This window comes from Triturus cristatus, chromosome 3_1 (assembly GCF_964204655.1).
Source record: "Triturus cristatus chromosome 3_1, aTriCri1.1, whole genome shotgun sequence".
NCBI lineage: Eukaryota > Metazoa > Chordata > Amphibia > Caudata > Salamandridae > Triturus > Triturus cristatus.
Genome location: NC_140583.1, coordinates 1,049,746,316 through 1,049,769,766, shown reverse-complemented (window position 1 = coordinate 1,049,769,766; position 23,451 = coordinate 1,049,746,316).

Sequence of the window (23,451 nt, the reverse complement as noted above, 5' to 3'; positions counted from 1 at the left end):
CTGATGCAAGATTTTCAGTTTAGACGGAAAGAGCAAAAAAGCTTGCGCCCCTTTCAACTGAAAAGGCGTTATTAACTGTCGAAGTTGCCAGCATAGCTCTACAGTTGCTGGGCAGAAATCTGGCCTAACAAAAAATTCACAGCCTTTGCCAGCCCTCTTTCTATCTGGTCTGGCCAGATCATAAATCCTCTCCCTAGCTAAGAAATTATTCAGGCAGATCAATATGGCACGAGGCTTTCCCAAGGACTGCGCAGCTCCCCGTTTTGGCTTGAACGGAGAACGATGAGCGCGTTGAACTTCAGATCGCCAGTCCCACTGTGTCACATCGGGAAAAGCCTCAGTAAATAGTTCCACAACAAACTGCCTCGCGTCTGCTCCTTCACATCCCTCTGGAACCCCAAAAATTCTAAGGTTATTTCTCCTTGCTCTGTTTTCCAAATCCGTAAGCTTCCAAAGGACATCCTCCCTCTGAGTTTTAATAAGATCTGTAAGACCCTTCTGTGTAGCAAGATCGTCTTCTAATGTAGATATCCTTTCCTCAGCCTCGGTGATCCTAGATGCAATATCAGAGCATGTTTTAGCCACTCTGCGAATTGAATTTTGAACTCTCCGATTCGCTCCCTGGTTTCGTATACTCTCCTGGCGGGTCTCTTCACGATGAGTCATGATTGTTTGATATATAATTGAGAGTGTCATCTCCCCAGGAGGTGGCTGAGAAGGATCAACCATCTTAGCTGACCCCGAATCAGTAGGATTACTTACTAATCCAGATGAGAAAGAATAGTCCCAGGCAAGTGGGTCCGGATTGGCACTAGACAGGAGGGCCGTCTTTTCTCTTTCGGCTTTACGGACTTTGCGAGAACCACTAAGTGAGAGCTCTGATCTTGAAACTTCATTAATTTGAAAATCCCCGTAGTCACTATCAACGTCATCATCCTTGTCAAGGCATTCCTCCTCTACGGAAGCTGAATGATCAGACAGGGAGTAAACTTTATCTCCCCCCTCTAAATCTCTTCGGTTTCCATTGTGCAGAGGCTGAGCAGCACATTGTGTTTCAAAATCAGTAATAGGATTCGTTTTAGAGGAGAGCTCAGCCATGGTTTGCAAAAGAGCCCCATCAGCAGCATTTGGTGAGTTCAGGACCACAGTTCCCACAATTCCACTGAGTGGGATTGAAGGTGCTGATAGTCCTTTGTTATTGGGGGCATGCTGGGGAGTTTATTAACTTTCCAAACATTCTCTCCCCCCTCGGAACTGATTGCCTCAGCAGATGTGACCCCCGCACTGGAGAGGATTGAGTCAGAAGAAGAAGCATCGTCTATCTTTTCACTTGACCCACTTTCCAACAGATTCACAGATAGCGATTGAGATGCAGGCTCCGAAGTCAGCTGTCCGCGTTTGTTCTTCGGCGGAAGATGGGGAGTTTTCCCTTTGGTAATCTGAGTTTTGAAGAGCGCAGGAATCGAGAGTCTTGGTTTAACCGCTTGGGTACTGGCTGCATCAATAGCGGTCGCAGCGGGTGTAGGGGCACTGTCATGGAGAATTGGGGACTCACCTCCTACGCCTGTCGACTTCATGACCCCCGCTGCTCGAGCAGATCTACTAGCTGCCGCTGCCGTTGCAAAGCTCTTGGAAGCTTTCACAGGCATCACGCTGCTACGAGAGCCAGGCAGTGGAACGTGGCGGTGATGAAAACGAAGAGCGGAGAGGCTGACACGGAGACAAAGCAGTTTGCTCGACAGGCGTCTCTGAAGCAGCGGCAAACCCCACAGCATAATCCAAGAGTCCAGCGAGTGCCAGCAAAACAAAAACGGAAGGGTAGGTAATATATCACTGTTAGTTTCTCCTTTTCTTTCTCTATGCCTCGGATCACGGGAGATGCAAAGCAATCATTAAGTGAGATAAAGAGCCAGGAGGGAGCGTTTAGCCAGCTTAATCAGCCGAGTGACCGGCCGCCATCTTTGCCCTCTCTAAGTCCTGATGATGATCCTAATATGTTTCGTAAGGATCGAAACATTGTCGACTTAATGCACACCATATACACTTCTCAACTACATATCACTCATGTGTAATGGTGTCCCACTATATTTTGTTTGTAACATCAGTATGTGCTACATACAAACAACTTACTCTGCCTGAGCCTTTTCTGTTACATGTTGTTCATCCTATTTTGCTGAGTTGGATGCAGGCTTCTGTCCCACTTCAAATGTCTTTTGTTCATTTTTTGGAACCTAATTGAATATGAAAGTATCTCTCCAGCTGGACAGCTTCAAATATAGTACTGATTGAGTCTATATTCATTGTTTGTTTAATCTTCTGTTTAGGGACCATTGTGTTTGAAACTAGTGCACACCCTCAGAGCACACTCTCAGCAAAGATAAAAGAATGTGAGAAGAGGTATTTCCAACCTGCCCTTTTCATTTGGTCTGAGTCCCATCACAACAAACTTGGATGCAGTTTGTAAGAGCAAATGTGGTCTAGTGACTAACCTGCCAACGTTAGAACCGATGTGGACCTCAGTTATAATCCTGCTTCTGGCACTTGACTGAAAATCGAGAATTTCTTTGTAAACTGTTCCTCTCCCTGTACTTAAAACAATACCTATATGTGAATGTGATACAATTGTAAATATATGAAATGTAATGATGTGTAAATCCCCAAACGATGTTCATGTACCATCTCCCAGCACAGCACTCTCTTTCAACAAAGCTAGGTTTGCACATTACAAATATAACTTATGTACATGTGACACAACCCCTGTAGGAGGCTGATAGGGATCAGGGTATCTAAAATATGCCCACTACCACGGATAGAGTAATCACACAGTTACACGCACATACACTCATCATACGCTAGGGCCCATTTCACTCAACATACGCTCAAATACTCTACCAGCAATAAACCTGTGGAAAGAAAACACCTAAACACCCTGCATCGATATCAGGTCGATCAGATCTGGTTTTGTGACTGTCCTAATCAATAACATAATCTACATAACATATACAATAATGATCAGAAATATAAACCCGATAATTGACAAGAAAGAAAATTCAACACCATGTTTAAAATTATATTGCTTTATCTAAAATTAGTCAAAGTAAATCAATCAGAATAAATCATTTCTCATAGTTACCTATTCTAACTAAGTGTCAGAACGGGTCAGGACAAGTCTCTCGGTAAAGTCCCTCAAGGCAAAGTCCCTCAGCATCGATCCTCAGCAACGCAGATTCACGCGGCAAAGGCAAAATGGCAAGTGGCAAAAAGGGTGGCAAGAACCCTCTCTAAGCTAACAGTTTTTATAATAAATTGAACAAAGGAAAGATACATTGGAACATAGGAAAAATCATTATGTCCGCCGGACTTGCTGAGCAGAGCGAGAAGGAAAGGATGCAACATTGCAACATTTGTGAACCTCCGCTCAGGAAAAATACACATAGCGAAAACTACGGAACAGGAACCAAGAAAATAAAACATGTATCACATTAATCCGGCTTCTCCTCGGCTATCAAGCCACAGTTCAGAGTTTCCCTCTAAGGCTCCTTTGTTTTTCAAAACTGCCAAGGACACTTTCACTTCTCTTGGAGAACTCCCAAAAACTGCTGCTGTCCTCATGGAAAGTTTCTCAACATGGACCATGGTCAGTTAGCTTCAAGACCATTTCCAGCAGGGGTCTCCCTCGTCTCAGTTTTCACATATTCACTCGAGGCCAGGCTCACAAAATCAGCCATCATGGACTAGGCCTCCATAGGACACATAGACCATCTCAATTAAAAGAAATAAAAACAACGTTACTACAGCATAATGATTAAACAGTGTTAACCCCACTAATACCCTTATGTGTATGCATTTATCTAGCTCTCGCGACATAAAAAGCATTAATTCAGACAGCGTTTTGTGCTCAAAATAAACAGCACACAGCAACGTTTAAACATGAAAACTTGCACATTATTTTTTAGAAAACTGAAACAGCACACACATGCTAACCCTCGTATAACTTTCTCTTTATGTTAAAACAAACGGATTGATTAATAAAAACACACTTACACAAGACAAATAATTAATTGTTATTTATTAATAATTAATAAAACGCATAGACATACTAGAGCTTCAAAAGCCCCTGAATTTTCTAAATGAAAACTCTGCTCCAGCAATCCCCCCTTTGGTGATTTTATCACCAAATAAACCCAAAAAAAAAAAAAAAAAAAAATTAGTGAAAATTTAGTCCCATTTTAGGAGAAATCAGAAATGTCTTTTCCCCTTACACAACATTAAACACCAGTCACTCTTTCATCATCCCTTTTTGTCTCTAAATAAACACTCTCCCTCAATTCTTCTAGTTCAATTTCTTGAGGTTCTCTCTTCAACCTTTTGTTTTTCTTTTCCTTATTCAATTTCTTCCTCCCTCCCCTGTTTTTACAACACACACACACCAATCTTATTATTAATAAAGCCACAATTATACAAGACAAGGGAAACAATATTCTACCTATAATAGTACTACCTATCTTTGCAATAAAATCCTTAACAGCTATCATTTTATTAGCTATTTTAGTCCACAAACTCTCAGCTTCAAGTGGTACTAATTCTTCATGCAAATCAGTAATATTTTTGATATAGACCTTCAGGTCTTTACTTTCGTCAGGAATGTAAGTGCAACAATGTTGAACTTTCAATATTCCACAGACTCCACCCTCCTTGGCCAATAAAATATCAAGGGCAAGTCGATTTTGCATAGACATGGCACGTACGGCACTTAATTCCGTATTCACCAAAAGAAACCCTCCTGCGGTATTTGTCGATAAGCGATCAACCACTGTGGACAGTTTCCGAATTCCATAAGCATTTAAAGAAATTCCCACTGCTGGAATCAAAACCCCAAAAATATCACCCACAATTTCAGACCAAGTTTCTCTCTTAAAACGTGTTAATAAGTTAATATCTTCTACATCTCTTATTTTATCTGTATGAAAAATCTTAGGAAAAACCAGGCCCACATAACATGTGCCATACCAATGGTCAGGCAACTTGTAATAAGCCTTGTTCCCACAAACATAATACACTCCTGGAAAAATTGTATCTTCTCCACCTCTGAAACCCCAACCTGTCGCAACGAAGTATGTATCATGGCACTCACTAGTCCCCACAAAATATGTATCATATTGGGATTTCCTTCTTGTAATGCAAAGTTTACCCTTCTGCGGTGCATCTAGAGCTAAAGTTGGACTAGCCCCATTTCTCAACTCTTTTCCCATCTCAATGTCCCAAATTGTCTCACTCACTTCATATTTTCCCGCTTTCTCATGCATGTTCACTCTCCTTTCTTCTACCATATCCAGGAAAGCTTTCTCCTCTTCTTTCAAACTGCAAGTTAAATTATTCTTAAAAATGTAATCTAATGTTAATCCTTTTTCTTCAATAAAAATCTCACCAAAAGTGTTAGCTTCTTTAGCTGGATTCAGCTCTTTGTTCATTGGCAAGTGCCCAAAAATACTATCTCTATTAGACATCTTATAATCTACTTTCCCTAACAAATAAAAAACACTACTTAAAATACTACAAGAAATACCATATGTAGCTGGTAAATGGTGATAAGTAACACCCTCTGAAACGGATGCAGGTAATTGCATACAGACGTAGCAATCCCTTACTTCCATTGTCTTCACATATTCATATAACAGCTTCGAAAAAACATTACTAGAAAAGTTATTAATTGACCTATCTTTGTGTGTGTAAGCATTACTAATTCTAATTGGAACTACTTTTTGTGAATTCTTCTCTACATTTGTCACATTTTCTGTATGCATTCCAAACTCTACTCTAAAAGTAACTAATAAAACTAAAACACCCCATAGAAGCATTAATAATCCAGTACAACAGCAGCACATCCTACACCACCTCTTAAAGAAGGCACATCTATTTCTATTATCCTCTATGTTAGCCATTTTAGTTTAGCCTCTACTACTACTGTTTGAACTTCTTCAATTCTTCAGCAATTTTTCAGCTTTCAGTTTATCCAAATAATTTCTTCGTTCACTTGATCCAAGTGAATCCTTCTTTCACTCAGTTTGGATACTTGTCATTCTTCACTTCAATTTCTTCAACATCAAATTGTATCAGATCTCCAACATCAAGATCCTCAGTACTCGACTCTTCTCCAATGTCAGTCAAGAGTACTTTCAGAATTTCACCAGTATCTTCCTCAACCACTTCTCTCAAGACCACTTCCGGATTATCTCGAGTCACTGTTTCTTCTTTTCCTCCTTCAGACAGTGCCACATAAGACCATTCCGGTGATCTGTACTTTTGGTTGGGTCTTCTTACTCTTTTTATTTCCACTGGTTCGTTTAACTCCTTTGATTCTTCTCCTTCAGCTTTTGAACTTTGACTCGAAACTTCATTCACTTGTTCAGCTTTTGATGAATTTGCTCTTATTACTCTGTATCTCAGCCTCTTAACTCTGTTGTTAGGCCAACGGTCTCCTCTTAACACCTTTTTTGGCTTTATTTCTTTATTACTTCTTTCTCCAATCCAAGTTCTCTTTCTCAGAACTCGACCCTCTGTTTGTTCATCCTCATCATCTGTTTCAAGTGCCTCTTGTTCCCGCTTTCCAGCAGCTTTTTTCTTTTCCACAGATTTTTTCACCACTGTTTGAGACTTCCCTACTCCTGTCCCTCCTCGGGTCTCCGACACGCAATCTTCTTGCTGTCTACTTGTCCCTTCACCTGACTCATCAAGAATGTTCCCTACACCTCCTCGGGGGTCTTCCGCAATCTGTCCCTCTCTATCTTTTTCTAACCCTACTTCTTCAAGTATAATCTCAAGTGGTTCTTCAATCTCCTCCTCTTCTGATTCAGGAGTAATCTCTGTGTGATTTCTTTTTTCTTTTCTTTTTCCTTCACTGCTGTTTGAAACTTCAGGCTTTCTTACAGAATTTGATCTTTTCTCTGATACTCGCAGTGATTCTCTTGAAGCTCTCTCTGCTTCTTTTCTCACTGATTCCGTATCTTCAGTATCTTCACCATCACTAGAATCTGACTCTTCAAAATACTCTTTACCAGTCCCTTCTTTTGGGTTTGGAACTCTCAGAGTATGACTTGCATGTACCCAGTGCTTCACTCCAGCACACTTTACTGCAGTCGTCGTAGTCAGAATAACTTGTCTCGGCCTTCCCCACCTTGGAATCAAGCAATTTCTTCTTCTGTGCACCTTAATCCTCACCCAGTCTCCTGGACTCAGATCATGGGCTTGCTTCTTCTCAAGTGTGGTAGCTTCTTCTCCAACCTGGTGAAACACAGAATGAACTGCGTCAGCCAGGCCTTTACAGTAATCCAAAATCATGTCATCAGTTATTGTCACCAACTTATTGACAGGCACGAATGCATGGCGCATAGCACGTCCCATGATTATCTCATGCGGGCTCAAACCAGTAGTTCTATCTGGAGTAGATCTCATTGTCATCAGAACTAGAGGCAAAACATCTGGCCATTTCATGCCAGTGGCTAAGCACATTTTTCCAATCCTATTCTTGATCGTGCCATTAATCTGCTCAACCACACCAGAAGCCTCTGGTCGGTATGCACAATGTAGCTTCTGCTGTATTTTCAATGCTTCACAAATCAAACCCATGAGCTCATTTTGAAAATGTCTACCTCTATCAGACTCAACTGTTACTGGAAACCCGTACCTAGGAATCAACTCCCTCAACAGTAACTTTGCCACTGTTAATCCATCATTTCTTCTAGTCGGGTAAGCTTCCACCCACCTTGAAAACAAACAGACTACCACTAGAACATACCTCAGTCTGTTTACTTGGGGCATTTCAATGAAATCAATCTGCATTCTTGTAAAAGGACCTCCTTCTCTGCCTATTGTTCCCAGACTCACCACTGTCTTTTTCCCAGTGTTAAATTGCTGACAAACTAAACACCTCTGACAGATACTTTCTGCAATTGTCCTGAACTTTGCATTGTACCAGGTCTGCTTAAACGACCTAACCATCGCGTCTCTCCCCAAATGTCCCTGGCCATGATACATCCTTGCCATTGACGACAAGATGGAGTTAGGCATCACTGGTCTGCCATCTCTGTAGACCCAAACATGGTCTGTTTCTCTTGGAGCACATCCTGCCTTAATCCAATCTCGTTTCTCTTCTTCTCCTGCCTCATCTTGTAACTGCTTCACTTCATCCCAGGTCTCTAGGACATTAGTAAACATCACAGAAAGAAAAGACATTTCCCCTTCTCTGTCCCTATTAATGGACTGATTTGTCTTGGCGCAGTATTGCGCAACATCATTGGCGTACCTGTTTCCAATCGTTATGAAATCCTCCCCCTGACCATGGGCAGCACACTTTACAACTGCTAACTCCTTAGGCAGCTGTATCGCCTCAAGCAATTTTCCAATCATTTCAGCATTCTTTATTGGAGTTCCACTCGATGTCAAGAAACCTCTTTGTAGCCAAAGTTGGCCAAAATCATGCACAACTCCAAATCCATACTGACTATCAGTCAACACAGTCGTCCTCAAATCTTTCCCAATTTCGCAAGCTTTTGTCAATGCTATTAATTCAGCAACTTGCGCAGATTTTACTCCTTTCAATGGTGATGCTTCCATGACCTCTGAAACTTTGCACACCGCATATGCTGCACATAGCACACCATCATCATTCCTCAAACATGATCCATCCACAAACAACACATGATCATTCTCAGGTAAGGGAAGATCCCTTATGTCTGGTCTTGGTTTTGTACAGTACTCAAGCACATCCAAACAATCATGATCATCTTCCATTTTCACACCCACATTTTCAATGTCTGGCAAAAGTGTCGCTGGATTCACATTCACACATCTCTCAAGAGTCACATTTGATGCTCCCAGTATCACTTTTTCATATTTGGTCAATCGACGATGTGACATGTACTGAGTTCTGCTTCTTGTCAAAAGAATTGCCACATTGTGAGGTACGAATACCCTTACAGGATATCCCATTATTATTCCCTCACTCTGTTCCAGACTCCTGCATGTTGCAGCCACAGATTTCAGACAACCTGGTAAACCCACAGCTACAGGATCAAGTGTTGATGAGAAGTACGCAATAGGCCTCCTCAATTGTCCATGTTTCTGGATTAACACTGAAAGTGCACATCCATTTCTCTCACTGCAGTACAGCTCGAATTCTTTTTCATAGTCAGGCATACCCAAAGCTGGAGCTTCACACATTTTACTTTTAAGCTCTTCAAATGCTGCCAATTGTTCTGCATCTAGATCCAATGGATCTGTCATTTCACTTTTTGTCAGTTTAATCAGTGGCTTTGCTATCAGGGAAAAATTAATTATCCACTGACGACAATATCCCACCATACCCAGGAACATTCTCACTTCTCTCTGGGTTTTTGGAGCTTTCATTTCTCTGATTATTCTGATCCTGTCAGTAGTCACTTTTCTCAGACCTTTTTCAATATTGTGTCCAAGATAATGCACCTCTTTCTTGCAAAATTGCAATTTGGCTGGAGATACCTTTAACCCTCCATCTGCCAGATGATTCAGTAAAGCTATGGTATCCACTTCACAAGCTTCACGTGTCTTTGATGCCACCAATAGGTCATCAATATATTGTACTAGCACTGAACTCTCAGGCATGATCAGACTTTCCAACGATCTTTTCAATAACTGATTGAATATCGAAGGACTCTCCGTATACCCCTGTGGGATACGACACCATGCTAAAATACGCTGGCCAAACCTAAATGCAAAAATCGGCTGGCTGTCATGATGCAATGGAATTGAAAAGAACGCATGACATGAATCAATCACTGTATACCACTCAGCATCATGTGGAATTTGATACAGAATCACTGATGGATTTGGCACAATAGGACAACATGCCACCACAATTTGATTAACTTTTCTCAAATCCTGTACGATCCTAAATTTTCCATTGGGCTTTTTCAGTCCCATTATTGGTGAATTACACGGACTACTCAGTAATTCTCTCAGAACTCCTTGCTGAATCATTTTCTCAATTATAGGAGTTATCCCTTCAATTATTTCTGGTGTCATTTTGTACTGAGGAATGTTAGGATATGTAATTCCCTTTTTCACTGCAATTTTCACTGGATCTACATTATTCATCAATCCCACATCCTCTCCTGTAAAATCCCAAACTGCTCTTTTCACTGTGTCTCTCAGCTCTTGAGGCAAATCCTCCGGATTAAACACAGCAAATGCACCAATTAACTCACTTTCTCTATTTTCTAGAGTCATTCGGTAGAAAACATCATCATCTGGTGTCTCAAAAGCTATTCCATCTGGTGTACAAAAAATTGTGCAGTTCATCTTACACAATAGGTCTCTACCTAACAGGTTCACTGGACTCGTGTCACAGACAATAAATCTGTGCATGTCTGAAAATTTCCCTATCTGTACTCTTACTGGTTCAGTAAGACGTGTTCTGATTTGTGTATTAGCTACACCAACTACTTGGATTGCTTCATCCGAGAGAGGAAGATTTCTAACATCTGTTGACCTGACAGTTGATCTTGTCGCACCTGTGTCTACCAAAAAAGTAACACTCTCCTCATTTATTTTCCCATCCACAAATGGTCCTGCCTGGTCTATTTCTAGAGTTGCACCAAGTATGCACTCTTCCTCCTCTCTTCGGCACCGTCAATAATCACCCTCAGACTCACTCCCTTCACTCTTTAACAAGTACTGCTGTACTTTGTTAGAACGTCTTGGTTTGTTTACCTGCTCATCATTGTAGAATCCTGAATCCTGATTATACTTTTGTAACCCTCTATTCTGCGGCAAGGGCGGTTTTGGCTCTTGACTCTGCTGTCTCACAACTTTCTGTTGTTGCTGTTGATTATTTCCTTCGTTCTGGTTCTGCACCTGTTTAAGGTTTACTCTCATTACTCACTAATGGTGTATTAGGACATTCAGATCTCCAATGTCCCAGTTGGCCACAGTTGTGACAAGGAAACTTTTTCTTCGCTTCCTCAAGACTTCCTTTTCCTTTTCCTGCATATCTGGGTCTATTTCCTGCATTATTTCCTGGATTATTCGCCTGTTCCACTAACTGTGCTTCCTGTCTTTCTGCAACTTTCACTTGTGCCCACATTGCTTTCTCTTTCAGCTTTCTTTGTTTTGCTTCAATTTCATCACTAAAGTATTTTGCATGTCTCAGGATCTCATCTACTTTTTTACTCTGCCAATCCACTGTGTGCTCACGAATTCTCTCACCAATTTCAGGTCTTAGACCATATACAAATCTGTATACAAAGTGACTCAAATCTTTGTCACCCAGGTGTTCATCTCCACTGAATTGTTTAAAAGCCAGTATCAGCCTCTCGTAAAAAGCATGAACTGATTATTTCGCTTCCTGTTGTGTTCGATCTATCTTTACCCAGTCTGTCTCTTTTGCAGGTACTTTACTCTTCAGGTATACCATCACCTGATCATACTTTCTCATTACCTCTGGATCTGGTGCCCCTGTTCTTGGGTCTCTTGGATATTCCTCAGTAGGCCAACTCACAACTATTTTACACTCAGTCCACAAATCTGCTGGAACAATTATATCAAACAGACTATTCAGGTCAACCCACAGCACTTTTGACAATTTCACAAACCTATCTACCTGCCTATACCACTCGACGGGCTTTTCTCTCAATCGAGGGAAATCATTCGTAAATGATAAAATATCCTGTCTGGTCCATGGAACATGTACATATCCTCCTCCAGGTATTTCTCTCATAGGATAATTATCCACTGGTTTCTCCTTTTCTCTTACTGGAAATGCTGAATAAGTTGTTCTATCTACAGATTCCTCTCTTTTCTTATACCACCTATCCTTCCACTTTTCTACATCACCCCATCTTCGCAATAATGCTACCATTTCTTTAATCTGTCCTGTTCTACCAGTAGCATTCAAATTTTCAATGTCCTTCTCAGTAAAATCCATCCTGTAAGTTTTCTGTAAAGCTTTCACTTTATCAATGTCAACTCCCTGCTCATTTGCTATTGCTCTTAGCCTGTCATGAGTATTCCTTGCTCTCCAGGTAATACTTTTACACATAAACATCAGCTCACCATCATGATGACTCTTCACGATTTCTATTGGAACTGTTCCTGTCACAAGCTCTTCTAATTCTATACGTAACTTAGCCACATCAATAACTTGTGAATCCTTATCCTTTTTCTGAAGAACCTTCATCCAATCATTCAAATCATCAACTGTTATTTCAGCAGTTTTTCTCACTGGAACCACTCTTTTCTGCGGTTCTAAAATTGGCATCCCTGAACAACTAGGTTCACTAGCATCCAATAGTTCACTACATGTGTCATGTCTGGTTTGTCTCAGGTCACTTTTCCCTGTTCTTTTATCTGAATCTCCTGAAGGACCAACTGAATTTGTCAAATCATTCCAAACATATGGAATCACCAGTCCATTTTCACCTGTCTTCTGTTTGTCAAACACGGGCATAACCGGACCTATAGTTACAGGCACCGTAACAGCTTCCAGATTCTTCGTTAATTCCCTAATTTTCTCAGTCAGTTCTGTTGTCGTTTTTTGCTAATTTTCTGGCATTTTCCTCACTACCTCTATTCTCTCTCTCCCTGAAAGAACTACTACTTCTTGATTCAGGTGTCATTTTTTCTTTCTCAATAATACAGACTGTATCTCTTATCGGAGAAACAACTGGTGTACTCTCATCTGGTTCTGGTCTATATGGAGGTGGTCTCTTGTAAATCATGTCATTTAAGACCTCATCATCATACTCATTAACTCCAACTGCTCCTTTTTCAATTGTTCTCATAGGATATAATCCCTCTGACATATTAACATCTCGCCACCTTTTCATCCGATCATGATGTGTTTCACGATCATGTCTCCTTCCAAACATATGCCTGTAATACCCTCCAGATCTTTGCTTTTCTCGCTCATGAACTTCCTCTTCCCATTCCACTAAAGCCTCGAACTGTGTAGGTCTTGACTTCGGGTCCAGACATACCATCTTTTCCCGTAAATTTCTCAACACGGCCAAATTAAATGAACCATGTTCTGGAAATGCTAAAACACCATCTTCTTTAGTATACCTAACCCAATTCTGCAACCATATACAGGTATGTAATCCATATTTCGCAGCCATGAAGGATGCAGGTGTTTTCGCTGGAGGTAGCAACTCACCCTCTCTCGTTTTAACCTCTTTATCCTTACTAAACCACTTTTTAACTTTCCTAAAGAATGTTTTTTTCTTTTTCTCTTCTTGGTAATACATTTTAGCGCTTACCAAAACTCTCTACTCGCTCCGTATTATAAATATACAATACGAGATTCTCAACCAATAGCAGCGCGACTCACACTAACGCACCAATCCTCGAGCGTCTACGTCACTAAACAGCTCTTCCAATCCCTGCGCGGCTCACACTAACGCACTAATCCTTGCGCGAACCCTATTCTGATCCACTATCCAATCAGAGCGCGGACTTTCTGACGTCAACAGTCGCTGCAGTCGCTTGTCTCCTGTCTTCTGTCACTCGTCTACCCCTCCTTTACAAAATCTCTCAGTAGACTTCGTGTCAAGATTTCTACAAAATCTATTAGTTACAACATAAAAACATCTCCATTGTCTGCTTCGCTAACCACAGAATAGTAAAAGAGAGTCTATTTTCCAAGAGTCAACAAACTTTCACACATCTCATAACTGTTTCCTCTAAGACTTATCCAAAGAGTTTTACAATCAATAAATGTATATACATTCACGCACATTCATGCAAGAAAAATATAGTACTTGCACACAGAATCCTGCTTCCCGAGAACAGCGCACAATCTGTCCCACTACAGAATTATAACATACATTAACTAAGCAACTTTGCCCAGTTCCTCAAACAAGCTCAGAGAATACCTATTACTCCTCCCGCGATAAGCTTTAACGGAAATCCTTACAGATCCCTGGGACTTAAGACCAGAGTTTCAAAGATAACCTTCACTACGATACACACTCCTTATATACCAGAAATATATTCTAATTGTAACATACAACAATGTCACTGATTCCGAACCCAGACAATGTGAACGCGCAACTTCAATTGTCACACGTTATTCCTTACAATCCCGTCTTTCCCGAGAGCAGCATATACCTTCCTCTGCCCTACTACGGAACTGCTACCACAGCTTCCAAATTCCAGAAGCACTACATATAACTCAACATGACGACTTTAACATATAGTATTAGTACATAAACCAATATCAACAAAATAAATCAATAATCAATAAGCTAATATACAAGCAATCTTATCAGATCAAGACAACCATCAAAACCATCAATCTCTGCTACCAGGAAATTGATAGGGATCAGGGTATCTAAAATATGCCCACTACCACGGATAGAGTAATCACACAGTTACACGCACATACACTCATCATACGCTAGGGCCCATTTCACTAACATACGCTCAAATACTCTACCAGCAATAAACCTGTGGAAAGAAAACACCTAAACACCCTGCATCGATATCAGGTCGATCAGATCTGGTTTTTGACTGTCCTAATCAATAACATAATCTACATAACATATACAATAATGATCAGAAATATAAACCCAATAATTGACAAGAAAGAAAATTCAACACCATGTTTAAAATTATATTGCTTTATCTAAAATTAGTCAAAGTAAATCAATCAGAATAAATCATTTCTCATAGTTACCTATTCTAACTAAGTGTCAGAACGGGTCAGGACAAGTCTCTCGGTAAAGTCCCTCAAGGCAAAGTCCCTCAGCATCGATCCTCAGCAACGCAGATTCACGCGGCAAAGGCAAAATGGCAAGTGGCAAAAAGGGTGGCAAGAACCCTCTCTAAGCTAACAGTTTTTATAATAAATTGAACAAAGGAAAGATACATTGGAACATAGGAAAAATCATTATGTCCGCCGGACTTGCTGAGCAGAGCGAGAAGGAAAGGATGCAACATTGCAACATTTGTGAACCTCCGCTCAGGAAAAATACACATAGCGAAAACTACGGAACAGGAACCAAGAAAATAAAACATGTATCACATTAATCCGGCTTCTCCTCGGCTATCAAGCCACAGTTCAGAGTTTCCCTCTAAGGCTCCTTTGTTTTTCAAAACTGCCAAGGACACTTTCACTTCTCTTGGAGAACTCCCAAAAACTGCTGCTGTCCTCATGGAAAGTTTCTCAACATGGACCATGGTCAGTTAGCTTCAAGACCATTTCCGGCAGGGGTCTCCCTCGTCTCAGTTTTCACATATTCACTCGAGGCCAGGCTCACAAAATCAGCCATCATGGACTAGGCCTCCATAGGCCACATAGACCATCTCAATTAAAAGAAATAAAAACAACGTTACTACAGCATAATGATTAAACAGTGTTAACCCCACTAATACCCTTATGTGTATGCATTTATCTAGCTCTCGCGACATAAAAAGCATTAATTCAGACAGCGTTTTGTGCTCAAAATAAACAGCACACAGCAACGTTTAAACATGAAAACTTGCACATTATTTTTTAGAAAACTGAAACAGCACACACATGCTAACCCTCGTATAACTTTCTCTTTATGTTAAAACAAACGGATTGATTAATAAAAACACACTTACACAAGACAAATAATTAATTGTTATTTATTAATAATTAATAAAACGCATAGACATACTAGAGCTTCAAAAGCCCCTGAATTTTCTAAATGAAAACTCTGCTCCAGCAAGGCCATTGGAGTGTGAACACAATTACACCATATGCCTCACAATGTCCTCTCAAGTAGGGTACATAATTTGTAATTTGTGCTCTCAGGGAAATCATGCTAATGAAGAATACGCCAGGGGTACAGCATAGTTTCTAGCTACAGACCACTCAAGGAGTTGCCTATCAATCTTGTCGCTGAGGGACCAACAAGACCCATGTGCTTACTCCATTCCTCCTACAGCCTTCTTATGTCCCTTATCTTGGACAAAGCAAACACTCAAGCTGTTTAAAATTACTTTGCTTTCTCACTTTCTTGTGTCAGTGTGCACCCTGGCGCCACTCTGCCTGCACCATAGAAGAAATAAAAACTTGCCAGGAAGATAGTTTTGAGGTGTGAAGACTCCTCCAGAGCATCAGTGTGGTCAGATAACCGGAAAATTAGTAAACAGCTTCTGGAAAGGGTACAGGTTAAAAGAGCTTGCATGGTCTGATATTGATTTCTACGATTATGATTGTACTCATGAGTTATACTTTCTCTGAATCCTTTAAGGCTTTATGATGCGCTTTTACTTTGCCCCATTGGCCAACGCTAATCCATGATGTATTAATATTTACCTCATCTTGGGCCATATGTATCACAATGTTCTTTTGCGATTCTCAAATAGCGTTTTTTTGTGAATCGTCATTTGAGAATCGCAAAACGCTATGTATGTAGGATTTGCAATTAATTTTGCGAATCCTACATATTCCTTAATTGCGAATTGCAAATTGCAATTCGCAATAAAGGAATACCTCCCCATTCATTCCTATGGGTCTAGAGTCCCATAAGAATGAATGGGAAGACATTCTCAATTTGTGATTCTCAATTAGAGAATCGCAAATTGAGGATGCAATTTGAAGGGTGCCAGGGTGTCAAAAGGACTCCCCGTTGCACCCCTGAAATGTGCATGTGTGCATATGTGGCCCTTAGGGCATGTATGTGCGCCACATGGCACTTTGAAAAATGCAAAAAAGTGTATTTTTCAGAGAAATCGCAAATTACCACCAACTTGAAGTTGGTGGTAATTTGCGATTCCTTAAGGCCAATTTGCACTTTTTCTGTGCTTCTTACATTGTATTTAAGGAATAGCAATTTGCGATTCCTTAAATGCAGTCACAAAATAGGGAATCGCAAATTTTACAATTCCTTATTTTGTGAGGCAGTATTTCTTTAATACCTACCACTGAGCCCAATTGCGATTCTGCGAATACATATAGCCTTTTATTTTAAAACTTTTGTTGTTACATGAGAATATTTAAATTTTTTGAAAGCAAAGAAATGCTAATTTGAAAATGTGTTCCAATAGAAAAAAAAATTATGGACCTGATTCACAAAGGTAACTTACACTTTTGAGTAAGTTTGCACCTTTGAGTAAGTTTGCTACTTTTCCGTATTCACTTATTTACAAGAGTAAAAAAAACAGTAGTAATTCCAGCGCTACATATTGCCAACTTCTGGTAATGCAAGACTTTCTTAAAAAATACGAAGTTAGGGACTTAAAATAACTTAAAATAGTACCCCATAAAAATAATGATATCAGTTAAATAGTTAAAAATTAAAAAATTAAAAATTAAAATAAATGAAGTAAAAAAAAAATATATATATATATATCCAAACATAGCATTCTCCTGTTTCGGAGCCCCCGACCCTTCAGGGTGGCCTCATTAAATGATGGACACGGAGCAGTCCATCCAAACACCAGCAAGTGTGAAAAAGAGATGAGGCCTATTACTGGCAATTACGCTTTTATTCAGTATCAGCAGCACGACATCCTTCCTGTTACCTAACGTTTCAGCCTCACTGGCCTTGCTCACAGGTGGAAGGTTGGATAATTAACTCGCCAGGTGCGCTTGTGCATGCTTTTAGAGAGTTCTTGGGTCACATGGCTGCATGTTGAAATACAAATCCCATAGTGCACTGCCAAATGTCTCAGAAAATACGATCTGGAAGTCCTCGTTATTTTATATATATATATATTCACTGAAGAAACCATAGGTTTTATAGACGTTATAGTTAGAATTAGCATTTAAAAAACCTTAGAAATTTACTGAAAAAGCCATAGGTTTCAGGGACATTATAGTTAGTTGGACATTTCACTCATAGAAAACCATAGAAATTCCCCTGTTATAGTTAGTTGAGCTAACTATAACTCGCGCCCCTGCAATGCACTGCTGATAACGTCACATATTACATCATTCATGACATGGTCAGTGACATCACTGATGACATCACTGATGACATCCCAAATGACATCATTCAGTGACTATGTGTTTCTATAAAATGTAAATATGTTTTATATATATATGCCAAGGTGTATTGAAGAATCAATGGGTGTATAAGAGTCAGGATGGATGATTAAGTTGGTGTGTAACTGACTGTATAAGTGAGTGAATAATTGTGGCTTACTTAATGCATGTGTTAGCGACTGATACAGACATTCACACAGTATAGGTTGTCAGTTGGTGTGTAAGCGATTGCATGCATTGGTTAGCAGTTAAATGAGGATCTATATGGGTATTGATTGGTTGTCTGAGTATCTATATGGGTGCCTGAGTGTCTGTGTGGATGGGTGGGGGGTGTGACTCTGTGCATAGATGTGTGAGTGGATAATTCACTGGGTATATGTGTTCAAGTCTATATTTGTGAAGGGCTGTATGGCTCGGTGAGTTTGTGTATGAGTGTATTGATGAGTGAATGGATGCCTCAGTGGTACATGTGCGAGTAACTGCATAGGTGAAAGTCAGTATTTATTAGTGTTGGAGTGTATAAATGACTATATGTGAGACTTAGTGATTGTGAGAGTGCCTGTATGGATCAGTGTGTGCTTGTATTAGTTATTGTATTAGAGTGAAAGTATGTGTTAGTATATGTTTAAATAAGTGAGGTGGTATATGCGTAACTGTACAGGTGAGTAAATAAAACTGTGATTGATTATTTCCATTACTGACTACATATGTGAATAACTCTATCATTGAGAGGCGGTGTGTGAGTGTCTGTATAGATATGTGACTAGATATGATAAGGCTTTATTGATGGCTGACTGTATGTATGAGTGACTTTATGGGTGAATGAATGGATGTGTGTGTAGACCTAGGAATTAGTGAGTAGATATGTACTAACTGGTATTGGTGTGTTCATGGTTTTGAAAATTATAGTCTCTATTTTAGAGTGGGTGTATCAACTATTATATTAGGGTCTGATGAGGTGCATCAGATTTTCACGTGGATGATGTCATCAGTGATGTCATTAGTGATGTCATTTGAGATGTCTTCAGTGATGTCATCAGTGACGTCACTGACCATGTCATGAATGATGTAATATGTGACGTCATCAGCAGTGCACTGCGGGGGCGCGAGTTATAGTTAGTTCAACTAACTATAACAGGGGAATTTCTATGGTTTTCTATGAGTGAAATGTCCAACTAACTATAACGTCCCTGAAACCTAAGGTTTTTTCAGTGAATTTCTAAGGTTTTTTAAAGGCTAATTCCTAACTATAAGGTCTGTAAAACCTATGTTTTTTCAGTGAATTACAAAGGTTTTTTAAATGTTAATTTCATATTTTCATATTTATGAAAGCTATATTTTTTCGAATTTTTTAAATAATATTTTGGAACTCTCTAACCTTTTTTTAACTTAAAAAAATTATGTAATGTTTTTTATATTTTAAAAAAAATAATCTATATAATTTTTTTTTTCTGAGAAAACTAGAGTCCTGTAACGGTAGTCTACCAAGCTCCATCAGCACGCGAATCCTATCGCCATATTGAAATGATGCACATTTCCTATCAGACGAGTTCGTGGCACCACGTCCCGCATAAGAACATATACGTATGAGGTCATGCCAGCTGCTACTTTGGTATGCGATGGGTACGCAATACCAAGCCGCGCGTTACGTCATGTACGTATGGAGTCGCGCCAGCTACGTGTTGCGTATGCGACAACTGCACGCTGCCAGACTCTGTGTTACATCATAGACGTATGGTGCCACGCCGGGTATGCTATTCCCTCATTTTTTTTTAATGTCTCAAAACTATATCTACATAACTTTAAAGTGTATATGAGAGCAAGCGATAATTTAAAATATTTTAAACATTTGTATATTTCTAACTATAATAAACTTATATTATGGTAATATTTTATCAAAATCGCGTCGGATGCGGCTTCCTTCCGCACTCGCTGCGCGATTCCCAAGTGACCTTAAAGAAAAGCATTTGATTGGTTCATAACATTTCCCTTTGTAAGAGTTGGAGTACCCCACCCATTTTCGCCATTCTCTCTACAGCGTTTGATGAGAGACTCCTCTTCTGCTTACAGAGCTTTTTTGAAAACTTTTTGCTATGTACACATATCTGACAGTACACACAACATGCAACCATCATCTTCATCAATATTCATGTTCTGTAAAGCAGCCTTCCACCTGTGATAAGCCATGCATCTAAAAGCTACATAACAGAACTTTCCCCCACTGCCAGAGGTAACATGGTTGCATACGCTGTCCACAGCACAATCTAATGTGGTACGGCCCAGGGGCAGTATCATGCATAGATAATGAACACACGGAAACAGATAGATAGTGGAAGTGGGTACCGGCACGGGCGCTCGACTCCTTTTGATTACCAGGGTCACATATTCAGTGACGTCTGTGCTGGATGCGTGTGCGGTGAGTGTAAACCAGCCCTCAGAGAATGGTTGCAACTAGCATCAACTACAACAGTAATCATTGGATCACACACAGAGATTCAATAATAAAAGGGTCAATAGTTTGTGCTGCAGTAAGGTAAAGACAGTAGATGTAAAATAATACAGAAAAGATTCTATCGTAAAAGAACGATAACTTGTGATATACTGAGATACAGGCAGTAGATCTGAAATAATGCACAAAAAGATTGTATCATAAAGGGTCCAGCAGTTCTAGTGCACTCAGATAGCCACATCAAAAGCATTCAGCATTTGCACAGCCAGCGATGAAGCGTGCTGCGAGCAGGCCGTACTAACAGCAATGTCTGTTGCCGTTAACACTGCATCATCTGCAATAGCGACTCAACCTCAATTGGGAACACTGCTGTCTGCAGTGTAGACCAGAGAGAGCGGCCAGCAAAGACCCACAGCTACGTAAGGTGGACTTGAGCTACACAGTTTGTCGTACGCGGAGCAAGAAAAAGCATGTGCGGATCCTGCGATGACGCGTATGCATGGTGCGGACAAAGCACACTGCAGCAATGTCTTTTCCTACAGAACTGCATCATCTACAATACAGACTCAATCTGAATTGTGAACACTGCTGTCTGAAGTGTAAATTGAAGGCATAAGTCACACAGACATCCATTAATACTTTTTCTCACTTCCTCTTCCCAAAATACAACAACATAAATTACAGAAAACTCTGCAGTAAATAAATCAAAACAATTCGAATTGCGATTTCTACTGTCCACAGTGTAGACTATTCAGTGTTCCATTGAACTTGCAAGATGAAATTCACCATTGTACTAAACATATAACTCATCTAAAAAACATTCTTCAAGCAAATATACTAAAAGAATATTCTGTATATTTCAAGACGTTGTAGTCAGTTGCCTACTGAATTCTGTAATTAAACAATCACAACTCAATCTGAATTGTGAGCCCTGCTGATCGCAGTGTAACCCAGAGGCAGTAGTCATTAACACCTCACACCCACGTGCCGTTGGATTTGGATGCACGGAGTTGGTTGCACCTGGTCGGAGGGGGGTACACAGAAATCATCATAGACTTTAACTTCTGACATACTCAATCATATTATCAAGACCCCGTTTCACTGTTCAGACCTTCTGTACCACGGTGTAGTCCTCCGAAAACAGTCAACCAAGCTCAATAATCATGTGCAGCTGTTAACTAAGGAAGCACAGGCACTGACTGATGCACCTCAACGGAAACAGTTCTGTGAAAAGCAAGGAGCAGTTAATATCGGACACTGCCCATTGTGGGATCAAGAAACCGTTCCACTGTTAGGACCTAGAGTTGATTGCACCTGTTCGAAGGGAGTACCTTCTTCTCCACTCTCAGATGCAGTTCTAACATCGTCCATTGTGGGATCAAGACACCGTTCCACTGTTGGGACCTAGAGTTGGTTGCACCTGGTGGAAGGTAGTACCTTCATCTCCACTCTCAGAAGCAGTTCTAACATCGTCCATTGTGGGATCAAGACACCGTTCCACTGTTAGGACCTGGAGTTGGTAGCACCTGGTCGAAGGGAGTACCTTTATCTGCACTCTCAGACGCAGTTCTTACATCGTCCATTGTGGGATCAAGACCCCGTTTCACTGTTCGGACCTCCAGCCACTGCAGTCAGCCAAGCCCAATAATCATGTGCAGCAATTACCTACGGAAACACAGAGTCTGATGCACGTGAACAGAAGGAGTTCTGTGAAAACCCACAAGCAAGTAATATCGGACATCGTCCATTCTGGAATCAATACACCGTTCCACTATTGTGACATAGAGTTGGTTGCACCTGCTCCAAGAGAGTACCTTCAGCTCCACTCTCAGATGCAGGTCTAACATCGTCCATTGTGGGATCAAGACACCGTTCCACTGTTGGTACCTGTTCGACAACTGTGTTAGAAGTATACAGAGCACTCCACGCTGCTGGGACTCAAACTGAACGCCGTGTGCCTGTGTCGCAGTAGCCAGCGTTGATCTGAGAACCCTTCCGACCTCGCAGACCTCGCCCCAGGAGCTTCCGCCTGCACGTGGTGGCCCCTCTTTCACATAATGCGATAGCGAAAGGTGAACTGTGGGGCATATGTGAGTCGCAGCAACCATGACGGTTTCTGAGTACCAGCTGGCTGAGAGCATCATTCAGGCAGCCACCTTCACTCACAAGGTCAACCTCGTGGCAGTGTAAGCTGTGCAGACCTGGCACACACGTTCGCCATTCCGGAAGAGAACCACACCCAGAGAAACGTGCCTTTTATTCATACCCCTACGCTAGCCTTGCGTACACCGAGCCAGCCCACTCCGCTAAAGATTTGGGGGGGGACAGGGCATGTTTTCGAAATCTTCCCTACTGACTGTACTATTATGGTTCTGTCCACTATCTACCTCACTCAATAGACCATCAGTGTATGTTCACATGTACATGTGTGTGCTCTGCATACTCAAGTCTGACCGGCACATCCCCTCAACACTTTGCATTGTATACTTTTATAATCGAGAATCACTAGCCACCTTCGCACATACTTTGCTACCATCTCTCCCCGCATTCTGCATTGTGTAACAGAGGTGCTATGCCATGTTTGCTTTGTGTACATGGCTAGCCACGGTTCCCACAATACGTAGTGTTATTGTGTCTGATAGGTGTACATGTTGTTTGTCATGTTGTATGCGATTATATAAGGTAGCGCTTTTATTCACGAGGAGTGGTTTCTACTATTTACATATCGCTTTCTTAAAAAGCATACAGAAGTTTTTCTCACAGGTGCAAACTGTGACCACAATGGCAGTCATTCATTACTATGCAAGAATTTCCAACTGCACGACACTTTTAAGCTTACAGCCCCCAATCTTGCCTGCTTTCTTGAAAGCACACCAACACCCACAATCCCACCAACATTCACACAGCTTTCTAACGGCAGTTATCTGCTTCTCAATAACATGCACTCCTACGGAATGTGAGGTGGCATACCGTATGCCCTTACTGTTTCAAACTGAGTAACTTCCTGTAGCAA